The following is a 5,410-nucleotide window of genomic DNA, read 5'->3' as shown; positions in this document are numbered from 1 at the left end:
TTGCCGGCTACTTTTGCAGACGCTGCCGAGCACTCGTCACCTTCAGTTGYCGCTGGGCCAGGCAGGTCTCGGCTTCAGTGTGGCAACGTGGAGCCTCCTGCTCCCCGCTAAGCTCCGCGGTCCTGGGATTTGGGGAACCGAAGCAGGGAACTTCCACTTAGCCAAAGTCTTTTTAATTTATAAGGAAATTGCTTTCTCTTCCCAGCGGGCGATAAGATCTTTAAATGCACCCGCTGGAAAATTGCATTTTCTAATTGTGTTTTCGTAGTTGTTGTTTGGGGTGTTATTTTTAATACTTTGCTGCAGCGAGACCTCTTGGCACCTGGCTCAGGGCAGGTCAACAGGGGCTCGGCGGCGCTGCTGCCGGCCGAAACGGCTTCCCGGGCTCCGGAGGGAGGGGGAAAAAGCACTTTCGGAGCCGGTTTCCCAGCATTTTTGGTCCCGGCGACTCCCTTGCCCCCAGAAGGCTGCTGAAGGAGCCGGCGGGCTCAGACTTGGGTGCACCCAGCTCCCTTCGACGCAGGTTGCTGCAGTAATGGCGTGGTTAAACGAGCAAATTAAACGAAGAATGGGGTGAATGAGCCTCATCGCTCATCAGGGCTCATCGGCTGCGGCACGGCGCCATCCCAGGCAGCTCCCGGCGCTGGGGCAGAGCCAGCGGCCGTGTCCCCGGGCTCGTCACCTCGCCGCAGCCCCCCGTGGGCCTTCGAGGCTGCCAACGGGCTGGGGGTGGCGTGGTGCCGGCGGCGGGATTTGGGGCTCTGGATGGCCGGAGACGGTCCGGGGCCATTTTCTCCAGCAGATGGAAGCATTGCCTGTGCTTGCACCATGCCGTCGCCGTCGCTGTCCCCCTCCCAGGCTGGGAAAGCTGGTGCCCTGGGCTTACTGACAGTGAAGGAAGCACAGAAAATGGGCTTTTGGGAACAACACGAGTGTTTCGGAGAGTGTCAGCAGCCCTTTTGCATCTGGGACTGTGTGGCAGAAGGACAGACGGTCCCCAGCAGCCCTGGCTGGGTTCCTGCCGGTGTCTCGTCCATGGGGACGCCGATGGGGATGGCCTCGTGTGGGACCAGGCCAGGGCTGGCGGACAGAGAAAGAGGGCACGACGGAAATGTCCGTTTTTCTTTAGAAGTGGCAATCGCAGGACGCTGGTCCCGGTGCAGGTGTGTCCACGCGGGACCGGCAGCCGCGACCCCTTCGTGCTCCAGGCACCCGAAGAAGAGGGCTCAGCGCGCGCACCCACACGTGGGGGTTAATCCTTCCCGACGTCCCTCTTCTTCCTCTGCGAGTGGGAGGGTGGGTGCCAGCGTGGCACCCTGCAGATTTAAGGGCACAAATACTCCCTTAATAATTAATAATAGATTAATAGGGGGGGCAGTTTGTTAACACATGCACATTAATCATTTATTCGTTATTAATATGCAATTCTGTGCCCTCTGCAAGTTGTTTTAGCAGCGCTCATGCAGCGTTTTACAGGGCTGGCAGTGGCATTTGCTGGGGAATCGATGGCAAAGCCACAGCCACCTATTAACGCTCCCTCCGGAGCCGTAACCCTGCCCTTTAGCTCTTCTCCAGGTCTCCCACCGATGTCGAAACCTGAATGTGGGATGTTATAGTTACCCACTGCTTCTTATTAGTTGCCAGCCACCTCTGCTGTGAAATCAGGAGATTCACTTACGGTTCATTTGTGCACGGACATTTGGCTAAATCAAGCTCATTCATTTTTAAAGGTGGCTGCTTAAACGTCACGAAGATTTTCCAGCATGAAGATGCTCTTCGCTCCCCGCAGTTAAAATCCCGTCCGGATTCCCTGCCTGAGCCGCTGCCTCCCCAGTGTGGTGCAGCCCCCCCCATCCCCACTCCCGTCTCCGTGTCCCGTGCCCAGTGCTGTGTATCAATGGCTAAAATCCCCGGGGCACCCGGCTGCTCTGCACCCGGCCGGAGCAAGGCCAAACCCTGTGCACGAAGCAAGGGGGACCCGGCTGCCTGGTTTGCACAGGGGAGCGGAGGGATGGAGCCGGCCCGGGACCGGCTTTTCTGGCTCCTTCCCAGCTTCATGGCCAGGCACGCGCAGCATCGCCATTGCTCCTCTTTGCAGGCCTTTCTCCATCGATCCTGGCTTTTCTTATCCCGTGCACGCGAAGAAGAGGAAGAAGGAAAAAAAAAAACCAACCAGCCCACGAGAGTCCTGTTTTTTTTCTTTTTTCTTTTTTTTTTTTTCTTCCCGCAAATATATTTCACATGCTCGTTACATAGAAAACTGTGCAAGTTCTGTACTGCCAAAACCCTTCCTCTGCCAGCAGCAGGCGTCTCCCCGCCGCCAGGTTTCCGTGCCCGGACCCTCTCCCCACGACCCCCCACCCCCGTTAAAAAAAAACAACCAAAAACCCAGACACCGAACAAGGACGCGGGAACTGTGCGGGTGACACCAGGGGACTCTGGCCACGACACGGCATGCACGGCTCGGGGAGCGAGGGGGGGGGGGTGCCCAGCATGCGAGGGGGCCGTGGGCTGATGGCGATGGAGGATGGATGGGGAGAGAAGGGAAACCGCCTCGGCGGCTCCCGGGGCCGCGGCGGCCCAAGCTCTGGGCGAGGGGCTGAAATTGCTGGAGTGGGGCAGGCGCAGGAGCAGCCTCCCTAGCAAAACGGGGCGAAAGATGAGGTTTGAATGCTGAGCCCGGGTGCCGGTGGCTCCCGTGGACGCCTTAGTCCCGCTCCTGCCAGGAGGGGGTGGGGGGAGGTCAAGTCCAGTTTGGGGGAAAAGCCAAAATGTGCTGAAGCGACGGGCTCAAACCCAGTGTTGTGCCCATGGGGCTTATGTCGGGGCTGGGACAAGAGCAGGACGGGGTGCAGCGAGATATGGGGTGCAGGGGGCAACATGAGCAGCCGCCGTGGCTCGTGTCCCTCCYGAGATGCTCGTGTCCCATGCAGCAAAGCCGACGGGCAAATCCCTGCCTGGCTGTTCGGYGCTGCCACGGTCTGTGCCAGCTGCCGTGGAGGGTGCAGGCAGGGCGAACGGGTGCCAGAGCCCCTGGACTGCCAGGCCACAGGCAAGCACAGCACCAGGCCTGGCCTGCCGGGCTGCTCGGGGCAGCGACAGGCTTCCCGTCCCACCAAATGCCTGTCTAGGCTCTTTGCTTCCAGCATGGGCAGCTCCACACCTTCTTCCAACCATAAAAATTTGCCCCTGTGCCGAAGCCAGCGGTGCCGCAGGCAGGGGTAAATGACCCACCAGGGTGAAGGACCACTCCAGATGCCTGGACCTTGCATGCACAGTCGCATCCCTGCACTCCTTCCCCAAAAGCCCAGGCAAAGCGGAGCACCCTGCGCACCACGAGGTGCACGTGGGGGAGCCTCAGGATCCTTCCTGGGAGCCATCCTCCTTCCCTTCCAGCGCTCTGCAAGGGCTAAACCTCAGCTTAGCCTCACCAACCCCTCTCCAAAGCCGGGCGGGCTGCCCAGGTGCTGCGATAGCTTGAGTGCTGAGTAAATAAAAATAAGCAGGGATTTGCACACGGGAGCAAAAGGAGACCCAGAAAGGGGCCGTGAATCCCCAGAGCTGGCCCTGCCGAGCGACCTGACTCCTCTCCACAAGCCTAGCTCAGGAGGTGCCAGCCTGGCTGTGGACAGTCCCTGCAGCAGGAGCTGCTGGGCACGGGCACTTCCACCGTGCCACGGAGCGGAGGGCAATAAAAAAGGGCTGAGAGGCAGCAGCGGCCCACGCCAGAGCGACGGGACCTGCCAGTGGCAGCGCTTTGCACAAATGCCATCCCGAGATGGCTGAGGTGGGGCAAGGAGGCCCCCCCGCCCCGGGCTGAGCCCAGCTGGGCTGCCCACCGCCAGCGTTGCAGATGCAGACAGTAGTCGCCGGCACGGCGAGCGCTATCCGGGGAGCCTCTTTCTGCCTTTGCTCTGTGGCTGCGTTGCTTTTGCCACTGGTTCCAGAGCTGCTCATTGCAACCCTTTTATTCCCCCTCTTCTTTCTTGCATTGCGCTGCCTCCCCCACCTCCCCAGCACGAGATGAACCAGGTCGCTCTCTCCCACCAGCTTTGACCTTGCAAACTAAAGCAAATGGCCTGCCTGGCCCCAAAGCTGCCCCTGCCTTTTGCACCCGGCTCAGCAATCACACGTATGCACCTAATTTGCCTGCACAGTTGACAGATGCTAACAGGATAACCTGGGAGGGCAGCGCTGAAATGCAGATGCATCCCCCTAAATGGGATGCCCGGGAATCCTAGACCCCCCCATTTCAGGAACTGTGGATGGAGCAGGAGGAATGACCCCAGACCAGTTCACTAGCAGTGCCACCATCCCCCTCGTGAGGCTCCTGGGGAGATGCCGCTCTCCAGGCTGGCCTTAGGGTGCTGGCTCAGCCCCCACCTTCCTGCACCACCGTGGTCCAAGTTCTCCGGGAGCTTCCCTTGCTCCCTGCACTCCCAGCTCGGCCCCAGGTGTCCCCCCGGCTGTGAGTGGCCATTCCAGGTGGGTCACACCTGGAGAATGGCTGCGCAGACGCAATGACAGGACCTGCTAAGGGGCTGCTCCTCCTAACGGTGGTGGCCACGACTGACGTCTCATTTTCCCTTTTTTTTTTTGCCCAGTGTTGGCACAGTCTAGGTGAGACTGCCGGGATGGGTTATTATTGCTTTTGTAGGAGCGTCCCTGGGCACCCAGGTTTGCAGATGCCAGTTATTAAATCTGCCAACAAGCTTTCAAGGCACAGCCATGCCCTGGGRGGGGTCCGGCTTTGCTGAGGGGGGTCGGGGAGAGCTGGGGTACCTGTGTTGGAGCAGCCTCCCCCAACAACCCAGTCCTGCGTTGCACCGGAAGACTTTTCTCTTGGAAATTCATTATAAAAATTTTTGGAGGAGGAAAGAAAAAAAGAAGAATCATAAACAACCACCATGAAATTTTCCAGAGTCTCTCTAAAAAAAAAAAAGGAAAAGGGGAAAAAAAGAAACAGGTTTTTCCCAGGCCCAAATGCTGTTCACCTCATCACTTGAGAAATGCATAGTTGATACGCAAGAACATTAGCTACATTGGGGACCCCTCCTCCCCCAAGCCCTCAAGCCGTGACCACCTTCAAGCTACTTCTGCCCTGTGGGAGGGCAGCCAGGGGTTTTGGCAGGGTGTCCCTGACCCCGAGGTATGTGCAGTGCAGTTCTTGCTCGGTCCTGCCTGTGAGGAGCCTTCGGCACGTCTCCCAGCTGCTGCAGGGCCCTCATGGTGATCCTCAGCCAACGTCCCAGCAGAGCTAGGTCCCACTGAGAGCCTGCCGGAGGGGACAAGGATGTCACTGGAAAACAAAGAATGGATGCTCCAAAGCCAATCCTCCCCACCCCGCCCCCAGCCCGCACTGGCCATGTTTGGGGACAGGCAGCAGAGAATGGTTCTCCTTGGGAAAGGC

Source organism: Apteryx rowi, unplaced genomic scaffold (genome assembly GCF_003343035.1).
Source record: "Apteryx rowi isolate R43461 unplaced genomic scaffold, aptRow1 scaffold_433, whole genome shotgun sequence".
Taxonomy (NCBI): Eukaryota; Metazoa; Chordata; class Aves; order Apterygiformes; family Apterygidae; genus Apteryx; species Apteryx rowi.
Note: the sequence above shows the minus strand (reverse complement) of the source record.